The sequence below is a fragment of the Peromyscus maniculatus genome, chromosome 19 (assembly GCF_049852395.1).
Source record: "Peromyscus maniculatus bairdii isolate BWxNUB_F1_BW_parent chromosome 19, HU_Pman_BW_mat_3.1, whole genome shotgun sequence".
In the NCBI taxonomy this organism is placed as follows: domain Eukaryota; kingdom Metazoa; phylum Chordata; class Mammalia; order Rodentia; family Cricetidae; genus Peromyscus; species Peromyscus maniculatus.
This window is the reverse complement of record NC_134870.1, coordinates 42,353,048-42,372,956: the sequence shown is the minus strand read 5'-3', so window position 1 is coordinate 42,372,956 and position 19,909 is coordinate 42,353,048. Positions and strand designations below refer to the sequence as shown.

Here is a 19,909-nt window from a genome sequence, read left to right as displayed (position 1 = left end):
ACATTCTAGCTAAATATTACATGGAGTTTCAAACAGAAGAATATAAATCATTTCTTAACATACCACAACGGAAAATACAGGACACAGAAAAAGAGTTATAAAACATTTGGAGCAACAAAAAAGTTCAGAAATCAAGTATTATAGACCATCAAAAATTAGGCCCATATAGCACGAAAGGGCTATTTGTGGGGAGCAGGGGACTCAGTAAGAGAGAAGAAGGGAATAAGAAATGATAATAAAGAGTAATTATAGGAAAAATACAATGGAGTATGTTTGAAAATATAATGATGAAACTTATTACTTTGCATACTAAAATTAATAAATTAAAAAACCCCCAAAATTGGTAAACATCAGATACTTATACAAATTATAAATACTTCAAGATAATTTACAAATTCATGTCATATTGGATGAAAACAATTGGAATTTTATTATAGTTTAATTTTATGTTAAACTGAGAGAAGTGGATGTTTTCCTTTACTGAAGAGTAGGAGATTTCACTGATAAGCTAAGGCTGGTGATTTATACTAACAGCATACTCAAGTCTTTCATAAAGAAAGAAACATCATGGTCTCAATACGAACTTAGGTAACTAAATAAATGAAACAATTCAAAGATCCTATCCATATAAGAACACCCACATACATAAGAAAATCGGGCAAGGGGCGCTTATGAGCAAGTAATTTACATAAGATGCACACATAAATAATTAAGAATATAAAAGCTCTCAATCGTAACAGAAATTGAAAAAATATACATTAATTAAAAATGATGTAGAATTTAATGCCAATTGCTTTGTCAGAGAGAGAATACAATTTTTTGTTCATGTTTAACATTTATTTATTTATTTATTTATTTATTTATTTATTTATTTATTTGTTCCTTGTGTCTGTCTTTCACATCATGCCTCCCGATCCCACCTGTCTCTACTCCCCAAAAATAAAACAAGATAAAATTTAAGGGAAACAAAAGGGGGTAAGGAAGAAGGGGAAAATCTCATCATGGAAGCTCTGGTGTGAAACAGTGAGTCTCACAGTAAACCCATACATTTTTACACGCAGGCATTTATCACAAAGAGTGATTGGTCTGATTCAAGGATCTTTGTCTCTGCTGCACCATTGATGCTGGGCCCTCACTGGGACTCTTCCTGGACATCCCATTGCTGCCCCGTGTCATGGGGACCCTGCAGCCCTGAGTCTACAGGACTGACCCAGCTCCCCACCCCAAACCCCCTTACTCCAGCAGATCCCAAATGGGGTGGATGTTGGGGTGGGCCAACATATAACCTGGTTCTGGGCTTGGGTAGTTGCGGAGTTGGTCAGCCCACCAGCTCTTCCCTATCCTCTCCACCAGGGGAGCTCTCAAGCACTGTCCAGGCTAGCTCACTCCTTTAAGCCATGAGGAGATGAGCAAGGGGTGGGATCAGTTCTCTGGCTTTCCATTCCTCAGGGTCCTTCTCCCACACCTGCACCTTCAGGGCCAGTTCTACTGTGCTGCCCTGGAGAGTTGTAAGTGCCATTCTCCTGAGTCCTGCAGCTGATGAGGGGCAGGCACGGCACCAGAATACAGTGTTGTTGTTGTTTTTAAATGTAAATTGTTAGTTGTGATTTGAGTAAGTGAGAAATTTATACATTAGTAATACAGATATAAGCTTAACTTACAAGATTGTCAATATCTGACAAATGAGGTAAGGTATAGATCGTTGGTACAGCTCTTTTAAGAACAAATTCCATCCTACTCCAGGAAAACTAACATATTTATAGACATGGAATCCTATAACAGTTTTCTTCACCAGATTTTTATTTGTTTCTTTTAATTTGTTATAGTTCAAAATATGTACATAAGCAAATAAATATAAATGAAAAAAAAACTAGTGATAACCTAAGTATCTATTAGCAAGTGATTGATTTAGTAAATATAGAGTAGAATAAATGGATTCACTAAGGGAAGCAAGAAGATTGCAGAAAATAATTTCTCTCTGTAAGACACTGTGAAGACCCAGGGCAACAAAGAAAACACCATGTTCTAAGAAAGAGAGATTGGCCTCTGGGAAGCAATAGAGACATGCTGAGGGGATAGCTCAGCTGGTGGGGTGCGTCCTACACAAGCATCATGTTCTGAGTTCAGTCCCTCAGAAACCTACCCACATATAAAACTCTGGCCATGCAGTCTAGCTCAATTATGTGAGAGACACTAACTCAAGAAATAAGATGGAGAGTGATCGAGGAGACACCTGACATTGACCTGTGGCCTCCACACAAATAAAAACACCCACACATGTGCATACATTTGTGCACATGTAATCACACACTGACACACAAGTGATGGGAAAACCTAAACAGTGTTGAGAATCCCGAAGGTAGCCTGAAGTAGCATGACTTAGCACCAAGACAAATAATGCCATTAGGATAGTAACACTACAGAAAGACAGCCCACAGATTGAAAGCAATGCCTCATCTCATTACCAGTGACACTCTTCACACATCTAGGAACAAAATCCCACAATCCCTATGAAAACTCAGATATCTATGATTATCCAAAGCAATGTTGAACAAAAGCAACAATGTTGGCCTCACAAAACCCACATTATTTCAAAGTGCGCTGCAGAGGTGTGGCAAAGCACACAATACCATATTGCTCCAAAACAGACACAGAGAGAAGTGGAATGGGATTAAATAGCCAGAAAACAAATCTGTAAATTTGTTCTTCACCAAAAATACCATAAACAAGCCTCCAACCCTACCAGAAGTCAGGTCAGCTTCCTGAAAACCAGCTGAAGCCCCTCCAACCACACCATAGGTCAGGTCAGGTCCATGGAAACTAGGTAAGCCACCACCACTACACCAACCACACCTACACTCATCCATCATAACTCCAACTGCCTCTCTTTTCCTCATCACTGTATCCAAGCCCACAATTCTGCCAGAAGCCTCCTATCCTACCAGAGACCAGACCGGCATCTTTAAACCCAGGTAAGACCACCCTACCAACTTGACCATGCCTTCCCAGGATAAACCTAACCACCCACCTCTCCTTTTTACTGTATCATGGCCCAAACCTTTGGCAGAAACCTCCTACTCAAACAGAAGCCAGACCAGCATCCTGTACCCTAGGGACTAGACCTGTTCCCTGAAAATCAAGCAAGAGACTCATATTCTACTGGAAGCCAGGTCAGAATGTTGAACCCCAGAGGAAGGCTGGCAAGATCAGAGACCATGCACATCACCAGAACTCCAGTCTGGCACTTGGGTGGCAACTAGCTGCTGGACCAGAGGCCATGCAGGCCATCAGAAGTCCAGTCCTCAACCCTGGCAGAGTCCCTCTGCTCAACCACAGGCCACTCCAGCCCGAAGACCAGAAAGGAAATGGAAACCACGGAACAAAACATCCATCCAAAAAAGTCAAACCCAGAGAATGGCACCGTGACATAAAATCAGCCCAAATCCAGATACCTAAACAGAACACAATCAAAAACAGCCAGGAAAATAAGTCACCACCAAATCCCAGCAATCCTACTACAGCAAGCCTTGAATATTCTACCACAGCTGAAGCATAAGAAAATGACCTTAAAACCAAATTTATGAAGATGATAAAGACCCTTAAAGAGGAAATGAATAAATCCCTTAAAGAAATCTAGGAAAAGACAATCAAAAAAATTGGAGGAAATCAATGAATTGTTTAAAGAATGTAAAGAAAGCCAAGAAAAAACAGTTGAAGGAAACAAAACTGCTAAAGACATAATAATGGTAATAGAAGCAATAAAGAAAATACATACCGGGGGAAATCTGGAAATGGAAAATCTAGGTAAGGGAAGAGGAACTACAGAAGCATCACCAACAGAATACAAGAGATGGAAGAGAAAAATCTCAGGCATTGAAGAAACAATAGAGGAAATTGATATAGCAGTCAAAGAAAATGTTAAATCTAAAAAATTCCTGACACAAAAAGAAATCTGTGACACTGTGAAACAAACAAACAAACAAAAATAACAGGAATAGAAGACCAAAACTAAGAATAATAGGAAGAGAAGAAAAAGAAGATTCCAAACTCAAAGGCCCAGAAAACATTTTTAACAAAATTATAGAAGAAAAAGTTCCTAAACTAAAGAAGGAGATGCCTAGAAAGGTACAAGAATCTTAAAGAACACCAAATAGTTTGGACCAGAAAAGAAAGTTCCCACACCACATAATAATCAAAACACTAAACATAGAGAACAAGGAATATTAAAAGCTAAAAAAGAAAATGGCCAAGTAACATATAAATACAGACCTATTAGAATTACACCTTATTTCTCAATGGAGATTCTAAAAGTCACAGGTGTGCTGCAGACGCTAAGAGAATACAGACATTAGTCCAGACTACTATATCCAGCAAAATTTTTAATCACTGTAGATGGAGAAAACAAGATATTCCATAATGAAATCACATTTAAACAATATCTATCCACAAACAGAGCCCTAAAGAAGGTACTAGAAAGAAAACTACAACCCAAGAAAGTTAAGTAGACTCATGAAAACACAGGCAATAAATAATCTCACATCAGCATGTCTGAAAGAAGGAAAACACACACACACACACACACACACACACACACACACACACACACACTACCACCACCACTAACTACAACAAAGTAACAGGAATTAAAAATCATTGGTCATTGATATCTTTTGAAATCAATGGACTCGATTCCAAAATTAAAAGACATAGGCTGCTGGGTGGTGGTGACGCACACCTTTAATTCCAGCACTCAAGAGGCAAAGGCAGGCAGATCTCCATGAGTTAGAGGCCACCCTAGTGTACAAAGCAATTTCTAGAACAGCCAGAGATGTTACACAGAGAAACCCTGTCACAGAAAAAAAAAAAAAAAAAGACACAGACTAACAGAATCGATAAGAAAACAAGATCCATAAGAAACACACCTCAACATCAAAGATAGACATTACCTCAGAGTAAAAAGTTGACCAAAGATTTTCCAAGCAAATGGACCTAAGAAGCAAGCTGGTTTAGCTATTCTAATATCTATCAAAATAGACTTCAAATCAAATTTAGTAAAAAGAGATGGGAAAGAACACTTCATACTCATCAAAGGAAAAAAAAAATCTACCAAGATGAAGTTTCAGTTCTCAACATCTATGCCCCAAACGCAAGGGCACCCAAATTTTAAAAGAAACATTACTAAAGCTTAAATCACACATCAACCCTCACACATTAATAGTAGGAGCCTTCACTACCCCACTCTCACCTATGAACAAGTCACCCAGACATAAACTAAAAAGAGAAATAGTGGAGTTAACAGTCATTATTAACCAAATGAACTTAACAGTTACCTACAGAACATTTCATCCAAACACAAAAGCATATACCTTCTTCTCAGCACCTCATGGTACCTTCTCCAAAACTGACCACATACTAAGTCACAAAGCACATCTCAACAGATATAAGAAAATTGAAATAACTTCATGCATCCTATCAAACCACCACAGATTAAAACTGGATTTCAGCAACAACAGAAACAACAGAGAGCCTACAGACTCACTATATACAATGTACAACTCTATACTGAAAGACTGCAGGGCCAAAGGAGAAATAAAGAAGGAAATTAAAGACTTCCTAGAATTCAATGTAAATGAATGCAAAACATTCCCAAACTTATGGGATACTATGAACATGGTGCTAAGAAGAAAGTTCAGAGTACTAAGTACCTACATAAAGAATTTGTAGAGATCTCACACTAGCAACTTAACAGCACACCAGAAAGCTCTGTAGCAAAAAGATTCGAACAGACCCAAGAGGAGTAGATGGCAGGAAATAGTTAAACTGAGGGCTGAAATCAGTAAAACAGAAACAAAGAGAACAATACAAACACTCAATGAAACAAAGAGTTGGTTCTTTGATAATTCAATGAGATAGACAAACCTGTATTCAAACTAACTGAAAGGCAGGAAAAGAATAATAAAATTAACAAAATCAGAAACAAAAGGAAGACATAATAACAGACATCGAGGAAGTACAATGGCTCATTAGGTCATATTTCAAAAACCTATAGTCCTCAAAGTTGGAAATCTAAAAAAAGGGGGGGGGAATTCTTTTATAGACCTACTTATTTTTTATTTGTTTTTATTTTTCAAAGAAAAAAATTTAGTTAAAATATAATTACATGTGACAGTGAGAGAAACTAGGAAGAATATAAGGAAGTGAAACTGTAGTCAGGATATGTTATATGAGAAAACAATCTATTTTCAATAAAAGGTGAAAACAATAACAACAAAAAGATAATTGAAACCTTAATCCTGACCTTCAGAATCAGTAATTTTGTAGCTTGTCACATATCTTAACTAAAAAATTAAATTATTTTTAATTGTATATTTTAAAAAAATTATATTTTCATGAGGACATAGATGTACACATGTTGTTGGAGGGCTTCTCTCCAGGTTCCACCAAGCCCTTCATTCCCACAATCCACGTATAAAATAATCACTCAGACGCTTATATTACTTATAAACTGTATGGCTGTGGCAGGCTTCTTGCTAACTGTTCTTATATCTTAAATTAACCCATTTCTATAAATCTATACCTTGTCATGTGGCTGGTGGCTTACCGGCGTCTTTACATGCTGCTTCTCCTGGCGGTGGCTGCAGTGTCTCTCCCCCTTCTTCCTGTTTCCCCAATTCTCCTCTCTCCTTGTCCCGCCTATACTTACTGCCTGGTCACTGGCCATCAGTGTTTTATTTATATAGAGCAATATTCACAGCATACACATGTATATACAGATTTAATATAATATGAAATATTATAAATATAATACATATAATAAATATGTATTTTTAAACTAAAAAAAATCATTGGGCCCCACCATTGATAAATGGTTATCCAATTCTAAGTAGTCATTACCCAAAACAATATATACACAGCGACACGATATGAACTCAACTGGTTGTAAACACACTTGTGTGTGAAACAAGGGAAAGGTAAGAAAGAAATGAAAGAGATTGGAGGAAGGAAACATTTCTTGATAGATACCACTAACCAAAGTTAAATCAAAATCAGATAACAATTAAAGAGACCTTTAAATAACCCTTAAGGAAATAGTAACAGTCATTAGAAATCTCCCAACCAAAAAAAGCCCAGACAGTGTTAGTGAAGAATTATACCAGACTTTTAATGAAGAGCTAATATCAATACTTTTCAAATTATTTCACAAAACAGAAACAGAAGGAAAATTGACAAATTCACTTTATGAGGCCCCAGTGACCCTAATACCCAAACCACACAAACACTCAGCAAAGAAAGAATTACAGACCAATATCCCTCATGAACATTGATGAAAAAATACTCAGTAGAATACTAGCAAACCTCCTAACAATGGCAGCAGGGGCTGTTCTTAATGCTTTGGCTGGCTCCTGGGAACTTATTCCTCATACTGGATTGCCTTGCAAAACCTTAATATAAGGGGAGCTACTTAGTCTTACTGCACATGGGTATGCCATGCTTTGTTGATATCCATGGGAGGCTGGTTACTCTCTAAACAGAAACAGAGGAACAGGGGATTGGGAAAGGAAAGGAAAAATGGGAGAAGAGGAGGGAGGTAAAATTGCAATTGGGAGATAAATCAATAAAAATAAACAAATAAATACTGATTCAGCAAACTGAATCCAAGAACAAATCAAAAAGATCATCTACCATGATAAAGTAGGCTTCCCAGAGAATCAGGGATGGTTCAAAATACAAAAAAAAATCTGTCAATGTAATCCATCATATAAACAACCTGAAAGAAAAACCACATGACCATCTCAGTAGACGCTGAAAAAATTCTTTGACAGTATCCAACATGCCTTCATGATAAAAGTCTTGAAGCGATCAGGGATACAAGAGACATATTTAAACATAATAAAGACAAAAATACAGCAAGCCAATAGCCAACATCAAATTAAATGGAGAGAAAGTCAAAGCAAGTCCACTAAAACCAGGAACAAGACAAGGCTGTCCACTCTCTCCATATCTATTCAATATAGTACTTGAAGTTCTAGATAGAGAAATAAGACAACTAAGGGAGATGAGGGTGATACAAATTGGAAAAGAAGAAGTCAAAATTAGTGCTGCTTGGGACTCCTAACAGTAGGAGTAGGGAGCTATCTCTGACTCTTTTACCAGCTTTTGGGACCCTATGCCTCATACTTCGTTGTCTTGTCCAATTTTCACACAAGGGGAGGTGCCTAGTTTTACTGCAATTTGACTTGCCAAGTTTGGTTGACATCCATGGGAGACCTGCCTTTTGCTGAATAGGAACAGAGTGGATAGTGAGGGGCAGAGGAGAAGGTAGGTGGAAATGACTGAGAGGAGAGGAGGGAGGGGGAACTTCAGTCAGGATGTAACAACAATAACAACAACAACAATAATAATAATAATATATTTTAAAAGATATCAAAATATACCTTGAATAAATACAACTTTTTCATCAAATTGATCTGACTTGGTTTAAGGAGGAGGCTAAAAACATAGAAAAACAATGGAGGGATAAAGGAGTACAAGTTTGCCAGGATCAGCTTATGGGCGAAGGCCAATATGCTTCAGCACAAGCACAATGTTTATATGATGTCCAAACCCTAATTTTATGTCGAACGGCAGCCTTGAATGCATGGGACAAAGTTGAGGAACCAGGAAAAAAATCTGAGTCATTTACAAAGGTGAAGCAAGGCCCAAAAGAGTCTTTTACAGATTTTTTACAAAGACTGGCTTCAGCAGTAAAGAGAACGGTCTCGGATTCAGAAGCTGGTAAGGCAATAATTGAATCTTTGGGAATGCGAATGCAGCATGCAAAAGAATAATCAGGCCATTAAGGGCAAGATCTGCACCTATGGAAGATTGGATTAGAGAAACAATTAATGTTGAAGCTGATGAGCATGATGATACATGGGTAGGAGAAGTAATTTCAAAAGGTTTGAGGAGTGTTAGATGTTTTGGATGTGGAAAGCAAGGACATTTGAAAAGGGACTGTAGACAGGTCATTTCCAGAAACAATGTTTCTTCAAGGAACAATGGCAACAGAATGCCCCTTCCTTCTGGAGTATGCAGAAGGTGTGGTAAGGGAAAACACTGGACCAACGAATGTAGATCAACAAAGGACAGACAGGGTAATCCTTTGCCTCAGTCTTCGGGAAACTCCCAGAGGGGCCTCAGGCAGGCCCCCAGTGCAAATCCAGTTCAAACCTTTCCGGCAGCCATAGAGGAAATGCCTGCTCTGGAGAGCGATTAAATAACCAAATGCCTATTGGAATAAATCATGCTGGTCAGAATGATGAAACAGAGAGAATAGAAAATTCAGGAGAAAACATAAAGAAAATTTTTTGGCAAACTTCTATTAATGAACAAAGACCAAAATTAACGATAAAAATAAATGGTGTTTTGTTGTCTGGTCTGGTAGACACAGGTGCGGACGTTACCATAATTGCACCAGAATTTTGGCATCCAACTTGGCCTCTTCAGGAGGTAAACGTTCAACTGTTAGGAATTGGGACATTATCTCAGGTGAAACAGAGTGCAAGATGGCTTGAATGTATAGGTCCAGAAGGACAGAGAGGAAAATTAAAACCATATGTGGCTAACATAACTATGAACCTGTGGGGTCGAGACTTGTTGCAACAATGGAATACTCAGATTAACATCCCTCCAATCTCAGAAACAAATCATAAACTAGCACATGTTACTGAGAGAAATATTAGAAGATATTGTTCTAATGAGTGGTCACCAGCCATCCATATTATACAAGAACAGGGCACAATAACTGATGATCTTCCAAAGACACCAACAGCTCTACCTTTAAAATGGTTAACAGACAAGCCTGTATGGGTCCAGCAATGGCCTTTAACAACAGAGAAACTCCAGGCTTTAGAAGAGCTGGTAGAAGAACAGTTAAATGCTCAGCATATTGAAGAATCAACCAGCCCTTGGAATTCTCCTGTATTTGTTATTAAAAAGAAATCTGGTAAATGGAGAATGGTAACAGACCTTAGGGCAATTAACAAAGTAATTCAGCCAATGGGTTCTCTACAATCTGGGATGCCTTTGCCTACTCTGTTACCAAAAGGATGGCCTCTCATAGTTATTGATTTAAAAGACTGTTTCTTTTCAATACCCTTACAAGAAAAAGACAGAGAAAGATTTGCTTTTACAGTGCCTACTTATAATAATTCTCAACCGGTTAAAAGATTTCAATGGAGGGTCCTCCCACAGGGAATGTTGAATAGCCCAACTCTGTGCCAATATTTTGTACAACAGCCATTGGAAGTGATACGTAAAAAATTTCCTAAATCTATAATTTATCATTATATGGACGATATTTTACTAGCTGACTCAAATGCAGATACTTTAGAAATAATGTTTGAAGAAGTAAAGAAAATTTTGCCTCGCTGGGGATTACAAATTGCTCCTGAAAAGATACAAAGAGGAGATTCTATTAATTATTTAGAATATAAAATAGAGCTACAAAAAATTAGACCCCAAAAGGTGCAAATTAGGAGAGATAGACTACAGACTCTTAATGACTTTCAAAGATTATTTGGAGAAATTTCTCATCTACGAACTATTGTTGGGGTAAAAAATGATGAACTGACTAATTTGTTCAAAACCTTAGAAGGTGACAAGGACTTAAATAGTCCAAGAGAATTATCACCTGAAGCTGAGAAAGAATTAGCCTTGGTAGAAAAGAAAGTGCATGAAGGACACGTGAATCGTATTGATCCAAAGCTGGATTGCATTTTGGTTATCTTACCTTCTAGGCGTTCTCCTACTGGAATATTAATGCAGAGGGAAGATATTATATTGGAATGGATATTTTTACCAAATAAACCAAATAAAAAATTAAAAACTTATGTGGAAAAAATCTCTGACTTGATTTACAAAGGAAAAATGAGACTTCGTCAATTAGCAGGCATAGACCCAGCAGAAATTGTCGTACCATTAACTAAGAAAGACATTGAAAAATTATGGACAGAAAGTGAACCTTGGCAAAGAGCTTGCAGTAATTTTTTGGGAGAAATTAACAGCAAATATCCCAAAAGCAATAGAATTGATCTTATAAAGAGAGCTGAATGGATCTTGCCTCGAATTGTACGGCAAAAACCCATATCTGGAGTTTGTACATTTTATACAGATGCCAACAAAGAAGGAAAGGCAGGTTACAAATCAGAAAATTTAAGTAAAGTGGTTCAAAGTCCGTATAATTCAGTGCAAAAATCAGAATTGTATGCTATTCTGTTGGTATTAATGGATTTTTCAGAACCTCTCAACATAGTAACTGACTCTCAGTATGCTGAAAGAGTGGTGTTACATATTGAGACTGCAGAATTTATCCCTGATGCTTCAGAATTAACTTCACTATTTATTCAATTACAAGATACAATCAGGAAAAGGAATCATCCTTTATATATAACTCACATTCGATCCCATACTGGTCTGCCAGGCCCTCTAGCACAAGGCAATGAAGAGATTGATAAATTATTGATAGGAAATGTGCTGGAGGCCTCAGAATTTCATAAAAAACATCACGTTAATAGTAAAGGTTTAAAAAAGGATTTTTCCATAACCTGGCAACAAGCCAAAGAAATAATAAAGAAATGTCCTACTTGTTCCTTCTACAATCAGACGCCATTACCAGCAGGATGTAACCCAAAGGGTACTCAGAGAAATGAAATCTGGCAGATGGACGTGTTTCACTTTGCAGAATTTGGAAAATTGAAATATGTACACCACACTATCGATACTTATTCAGGATTTCAATGGGCAACTGCTTTGAGTTCTGAAAAAGCTGATTCTGTAATCACTCATTTGCTAGAAGTTATGGCCATCATGGGTATACCTGCACAAATCAAAACTGACAATGCTCCATCATATGTCTCTGTTAAAATGAAACAGTTTTTTGCTTATTACAATATAAAGCATATTACAGGCATACCACATAATCCTACAGGTCAAGCAGTTATAGAAAGATCAAACAGAACTCTAAAGGATATGCTAAATAAACAGAAATGGGTAACAAAAACCCCCAGAAATAGACTGCATAATGCTCTTCTAACTTTGAATTTTCTGAATGCCAATGAGAAAGGAACAACAGCTGCAGAGAGACATTGGATAATAGAAAAAACTACAGAATTAAATCAGCCTATATACTTTAAGGATGTGCTGACCTCAGAATGGAAACCAGGGTATGTATTACATTGGGGACGTGGTTTTGCTTTTGTTTCTACAGGAGAAGATAAGCTGTGGGTACCATCAAAATTGATAAAGGTTCGATTTGAACAAGAGAGACCTCTTAATTAGAGGAGGTGATAGTTCATCAACCAGCATGAACATCCAATTTAAACTAACTTGTATCAATAAAACATGCCTTTTCATTTCATCAGATAATAACTTGCCAAAAAGGAACATCCCCAAAATTAGTCTTGGGGAAAGGTTTTTGTTTTTGTCTTTTAGGAGAATGAAGGTTAAGGAATCTGAAGAACACTGGACAAATGAGACAACTGAAGAAAAGGGACAAATCATCTATCCCAAGAAACAGAGTGAAACGGTGTATGGGTATATATTATCTAAAAAAAATTTTATGTCTTCCTAAATGTTTGTTTCTGCTTTTCTCTAAAGATTTAACACTATTGGTCTTCTAACAGTCCCAGTTCAATTAAAATTTAAAGCTGACTTTGGAGTTGGAGAATGGCTCTCTCCTTCTTTAAAATCAAGCATGTTGTTAAAAGGAAAATGCAAACTCCCTGTATCATGCCAGAATAAGAGCCATCTTCTGCTATGGTACAGGACAAAAGCAAAATTAATTAAGGGACTATTCTATTACTAATCTCAACTCTTTGATTCTATTCTGATTCTTTAAACTTTTCTCAAAGTATAAATTTTATATCAAAATTTACAAGATTAATATATATATATACATTTTAAACTTTGTTAAGATATGAATGGTCACATAGAGTACTAACTAATTCTAGAAAAAAGGCTAGCTGCATATATATGTTTTTGTGTTCGAGTCTCTTATCAGTTTTCTGCAGGAAATCACGGCCTGGCCTAACATCAACTGAAGTCTCCAGAAAGAAGATGGGGCCCCACAACAACAACAATTCCACGTGGACAATAATAATATCATTAAGCTGACAAACATCATCCACAGATCAGCTTTGAACTACAAGGTGCTCAGAGCAAATTTGAGATGACTAGCTGAGATGATCCAGTCTCAAAGACTACTTGAATAAGGACTTGAGATAAACCCTCAACTTTGGCATTATACACAGACTGGATAATGAAGGATATAGTTACCTCTCCTAGAATTTGACAATTAACCTAAAATTTTTCTTTCAGGATAAAGAAAACTTCGCCCATACCCAGCAGGAAGCAATTTTTTAAGAATACGACGCCCACATTCCCAAAGAGGTGGTGTGGGGCGGGTGGTTTTTTGGTCTTTTTAATGGGTTTTGGGTCTGGGATAATTTTCAGTATTTAGGGGGGTTGGTTACAAGTTATTGTCAAGGGTTAGGAAAAAGGCTAAGCAAAGGAGATTAGATTTAAGGTTCTTGTTTAAAAAAAAAAAAGAAAGAAAGAAAGAAAGAAGGAAGGAAGGAAAGAAAGAAAGAAAGAAAGAAAGAAAAGAGAAAGACAATTACTAGTTTTAAATACTTTACATTGGATTGAATTGTTTTATATTGTACACAAATTTGAAACTGATATTGTTAGAAAATGCTATATGTATATTTCTAATTGTATTTATTCCATCCATTTAACAATGTAATGCAAATTTCTGATCCTTGAATGTTATTATTATCAACTATTAGGATATAAAGAAATGAAAGCTAGTAGTTAGACATTATCATAGAACTTGTAGTCATATTGGATATGTTTTAAAAATTGAGCAGAGATGTTTTAGACAGGTCATCTTCAAACCCTTCAGAGATCTACAGAATATGGCATTTAAAATGTTTTAATAACTTAGAAAATTTTTCTTTTTTGAGACATGTCGGCTCCTGGCAGTACCAATCTACTTTAGAGAAAATATGGGCATTGAAGAAACTGCATATGGAGTCAACTTTCATTCTGGCAAAAGTTAGCCACTGGACAACAAAGTATCCTCGAATCAACAGGACAAAATGGACAGACAGATCACGAAACAAGGGACTACTGATTCTTGCCAAAACAAGTGTGGTTATGGCTTTATCAAAAGGCATCTTCTGAGGCCAGGACAATATGGCCCCATCCCTGAAGTGGCCTTCGCATCCGGAAAAGGTACGGTGCCCTTTTCTTCGAAGGCAGCTTAACAGGCAGAGGGCCGATGGATTCTGTTGTACAATGGAACAGCAGCTGAAAGCTCATGCCTCTCAAAAGTAGACTGGCATTTAATAGAGGGATGTGGAGAAGAAGGGGATGCTGAGATGAAGCCATATATACACAGCCAAGAAGAATGGACAGCTGAATTAAAAAACTGTCAACAATTTCCAGAATTTAAAATCCTGAATCATGACAGGACACTAGTGGAATTCAGGTGTTTCTGGTACGTGGACTGCTCTCACCCAATGTGAGGTTGAACTGTTGACCTTGTGTATATCCTACTTCACAAATGAGTCTGTCAGATACACTAAGCCTATAGGCTGAAGATGATGCCCCAATACTGCGGAGAAACCTCAGGTGACTGCCCAGGCAGCTGGCTGTTTCTGTCAACTCACAAAATTTTTTTGGAAGTTGCTTGCATGCACTTCCTGTTTTTATTTTTGTTAGCTAATATTATTCCCTTCTTGGGTCTCTGAGGGAGTTGAAGATTAGTTAGTTATGGTTGAAGATTAGTTAGTTATAGTTGAAAATTAATTAGGATAGAAAGTACATTAGATACATCTTGGAATTATCAAAATAGGATAGATAATGGAATTATTTTCTCTGATTCGTCAAATACCAGTTGAAGATTAGTTAGTTATGGTTGAAGATTAGTTAGTTATAGTTGAAAATTAATTAGGATAGAAAGTACATTAGATACATCTTGGAATTATCAAAATAGGATAGATAATGGAATTATTTTCTCTGATTCGTCAAATACCTGTTTAGGTATTTATTACTTGTATATATTGTATATAGTTATTGTACTTTTGTATATAGTTTTTCTTTTGTTAGTCATAACCTTTTGCTTTTTTTCTTTTTATTAAAATAGAAAAGGGGAAATGTGGTGGTAATCTAATTGTATTGAAATATTATTTTGATTTGTACTGAAATATTAATTTGATTGTATGTTAATAAATAAAGTTGTCTGGGGGTCAGAGCTATTAGAGCCATAGCAAGAGTGTGGCGGTGGTGGCACACGCCTTTAATCCCATAGATATCTGTGTGTTCAGGGTCAGAGCTATTAGAGCCATAGCAAGAGTGTGGCGGTGGTGGCACACGCCTTTAATCCCATAAGATCTCTGTGTGTTCAGGGATACAGCCAGCATTGGAGACATATGCCTTTAAGACCTAGGGGGCTGTACATTCAGACAGTGACGAGGCAGTCATGTGTTTGGGTTTACAACCAATGAGAAGGCAGAACAACATACTTTAAAAATACGAACCGACAGGAAGTAGGTCTCTTTTCGCGAAGCTGGGACAGCAGGAGGAAGGGTGAGATTTTAGCTCTGAGCTCTGACCTCTCGGCTTTCTCTTTTACATTGTTTCTGTGTTTCTTATTTAATAAGACGGTTGGTTACATCAACAAATTGATCCTAAGAAAACTGAATATTCATATGTAGAAGATTAAAAGTAGACCTTTATCCACCATCTATAAAAAAAATCAACTCAAAATACATTAACGAGTATAATAGTTTCAGAAACTCTGAAAATTGTAGTGATAAACACAAGGGAAATACATCAATATTAGTACAAGCAATGACTTCCTAATAAGTTTCTAATAGCTCAGGAAATTAAATTAATAATTGATATGAGATTGTAACCTGTTTACAAAATGTCTGTATAACAAAATAAAATGATACTAACACTGAACAAAGTGCAGAGCCACCATAAAGAATGGGAGAAATATTGACCAGTCATTCAGAGAATTGATATGCACAATATAAAAAGAAAAAGAAATAATAAGATCAAGAAATCCAACCAAAGGCAGAAAAATGATCAGAAAAGACACATCTCAAAGAAGCACAAATGGACTATAAACACAAAAAGGTACTGAGCATCTTTTGTCATTATGAAAATCAAAATAAAAACTACACTGAAACTCCATCTCACTCAGAGTGGTATTGTTTAAAACTCCCAACCAACAAACAAATAGATGAATGGCAAAGTTTTTCTCTGGTCCAACTACAGATGTTAGGAAGGATTGCTCTTTAAATAAAACTAGTGCACAGTAACTATCAACTACAGAGTCTACCTCCTGTTGACTGAAATGTGAAACTGGTTCTCTATAGAGATTGGCTAGCTGTTTCCTTCTCATTCAGCTATATGCAATAAACCTGCCTCCCAGTTGAGTTGTATACAATTAGTTCTCCTCTTTACTCAGTGGTGTATAATAAACTGTCTGTGACACTAGTGAGTCTCCACCAGAGCACACAGTCCATCTAATCCCAGCTTTTCTGCTACATGTGTCTCTCCTTCCTTCACTCCCTGCTGATTGAGACAGGTAAAGTCCAGTTCCCTGCAGATCATTGAAATAGGCACTGACTTCAAAATACTATATGAAAGTACTCATATCAAGGAGATGGATCAACACACTACTAGATGATGAATGGGTTACTAAAAAATACAGAAGAGAAAATGGAAAAATTTTAGAATTGAATGAAAAATGAAAACACAACATATTAAAAACTGTGTAGTATAACAAAAATAGTTCTAAAGGGAAATTTTATAACTGGAAAGTCTGTATTTTAAAAATAAATCTGAAACAAATAATGATATAACATTCTTCAACACCTTAGGGAAACAATATAATAAGAAGGATTAATAAAATGGAGACAAATGAATAATACTTAGGATCAATAAAGTAAAGTGATGGCTCTTAGAAAAAACAGCAAAGACTGAGAAATCTTTAGGCAAATTAACCACAAGACAAAGAGAGAAGATTCAAATTAATAGCATTGGAAGTGAAAAGGTGGACATACAACAGACATCAGTGAGATTCAAAGAATCATTAAGGTATATGTGGAAAATCTATACTCTAAGTTGTAAAATTTAGAAGGAAGTGATATAGTTATAGACCAATAAGTCATATCAAAATTAAACTAGAAATGAAGAAATAATGTATCACATTCATAGATTTCAGGCCTCTTGATAATCTCAACAGACAGCAAAAAGGCATCCTTTGTGATAAAAGCTCTGAAGAAACTAGGAACAGAAGTATATTGCTAAAATAATGAAGCTATAAATGGGAAACCCACACTCAGCATTGTACTACTAGAATAAAGCCTCAAAGCATTTCCACTGAAATTAGGAATAAGATGGGGAAAATATACAAATTAAAAATAGATTCAGATTTATTTCACTAGAATCAGAATGGCTATCATTAAGAAAACAAGAGATGTCAGTGAGGTTGTGGACAAAGGGAGCTTTCATAAACTCCTTGGGAGAACAAAAAAAAGTGGTCTAGTCACTATGCAAATCAGTATGGAGTTAAAAATTAAATATAGATCTACCATATGCTGCAGTCATACCACTTCTGGGTGAATTTCCATAGGACTTTGAGTCAACATGCTACAGAGATATTACATAGCCATGCTTTCACAGGGCTCTTTGCAAAAATTCAGTTCTAAGGTCAGCCTCGATGCCCACCAACAGAATGGGTAAAGAAAATGAGCTGTATATTCAAAATGGAGCCTTATTCAGTCATGATGGAAACAACATCGTGCCCTTTGCTAAAAATAGTTTGTGAGAGGGCATCACCATTGTAAGCAAAACAAGTCAGATTCACAAAGACAACTGTGTCTTTCACTTCGTTTGTGGATATTTGAATGTGCACAGATCATATATAAGTATGTATATGAATGATATAAAGTAATTAAGGGGGCCAAGAGAAGCTCAGATGTTAATGAGAGAGTAAGGGATAGATGAAGGAATGGGAGGATGTGGGGGATCAATATGCCCAAAGTCCATGATACAGTACAAAGAAATCATCTTTATGATATATATGACCAGGTATAACAGATCAATAAAAAGGGAAAGATACTATGTATATATTATTTGTACAACTATTAAATTGCTAGGACCAAAACAAGACCTTTAATGTATGTCACTGAAGTACAATCCAGTAAAAATACAAAATTCAGGGATTCCTTTCTTACCATTGTGTCCCATCCCTGCACTGAGTGGTTGGCTCATGCACTGGAACTCTCTGTGCTCCCTTCAGGCTAACTTTCTGCTGTTCATAGCACAGTGCAGTGACTTCGAACTGATGTATTAAATGACAATTTACCTAGTGAAGCAATGGAATAGAGACTCAAACTTAAGTGACTCCTTGCCTTTATTTCTATCTGTGTCTTCACTTCAGGGTTTGTGTCTCATTTTTAAGGCCATCAAACCCACTAATCCTTATGGCTCAGAAAGACAGATGTGGAATAGGAAGGGACGAGAAGACAAGTGAAGATTTGATGAGACAAGGAGGACTCTCTTCCTTTTCACTGAAGCACAGATTTGACCCCCAATCTTCTGATAAAAATTCTTCCAACTACTGAAAGACTTTAAATATAACTCTAAATATATCCAGATTTTTTCCTACATGCTACTCATCTTAGTCAACTAAAGTAATGCAACGTGGAGGCCAATAATCTTAAATTTTTAATTTGCATGAATCTTTCTCTGGGGTCAGTCATCAACAATTCTCAGCCACAAGAATTTTGACTACAAAATTCATAAAGAAAAAAGAGGAGTTTGTCTCCCATTGAGACTTTTATCAGAAGATTGATTGATTCTGAAATATTTAGGAATGATCTATGAACACATCTATCTTAAACTGTCGATGTCTGTGGTCAAAATCTAAAAGGAAAAATGAATAACTGTCAAAGGAAGTAATACTAAAAGAAGCATAGATAATACTAATTTCCATTACTATTGGTTCACACTCAGTAGCTGAACGCAAATGATGGCTGACAGAACACTTTGTTCAACCTGTGACAGATGGAATGTAAAGATGAAAAGGAAGAAGCAAGATGGAGGCAGCCTTGAGTGTGCTCCATCACTAAAAAGGAGAGCTAATCTGCCTTCCATTTATAGTCATAACTCACATGCTCCGTTTCTATCTATTTGCCCAAATGATCTACTGTGGGGATTAAAGTAAATAGTTCTTCATCACAATTTTGTATTCTGCTGCCAGATGACAGCATGTTTGAGAAGGGCATGTGGATTTGTATGCATGAACAAACCCTGTAATTATAGTGTGACTCGTCAAATTACACTAAATTGTACTTATCTTAGAAAACTGTAGCAAATGGAAACATTTAATTTATTCCACAATTTTGTCTAGCTTTTAAATTTATTTATGTGAAAGGATCTGTAAGACATTAAAAAGGCAAGATTGACTTGGGCCTCTCTCTCTCAGTCTCTGAAAAAGAAGCTCAGTTACAAGCAAGGAAAGACAACTAGGCTAGCCTTGGAACACAGAGCTATCTTCAGATTTTTAGAGCAACAAGTATTTCTCTCACAATTCTATTGTTATTTATATAGGCCAGTCAGTCACTAAGCTATTTCCACTGAGATATGTCTTTACTGGTCACACTAACAGAGTTTGTCTCTTTCACAGTGTAAAACATCCTAAATTTTATAGTAATAAAATTATGTTACATAATTCTTATTTATCCTCTTCCTTATTTCCTATATTTGACACAGCACATTATATAGACAATGGAAACCACTTTTTATATATATATATATATATATATATATATATATATATAAAGATATA

General features: G+C 36.4%; 1 protein-coding gene across 2 annotated transcripts in view; it reads right to left on the bottom strand.

Annotated features, from left to right (window-relative positions):
* The window catches only part of Prr16 (proline rich 16), a 204,262-nt gene that overhangs the window by 17,949 nt on the left and 166,404 nt on the right, over positions 1-19,909 (bottom strand). The gene's annotated exons all lie outside the window — the stretch shown is intronic.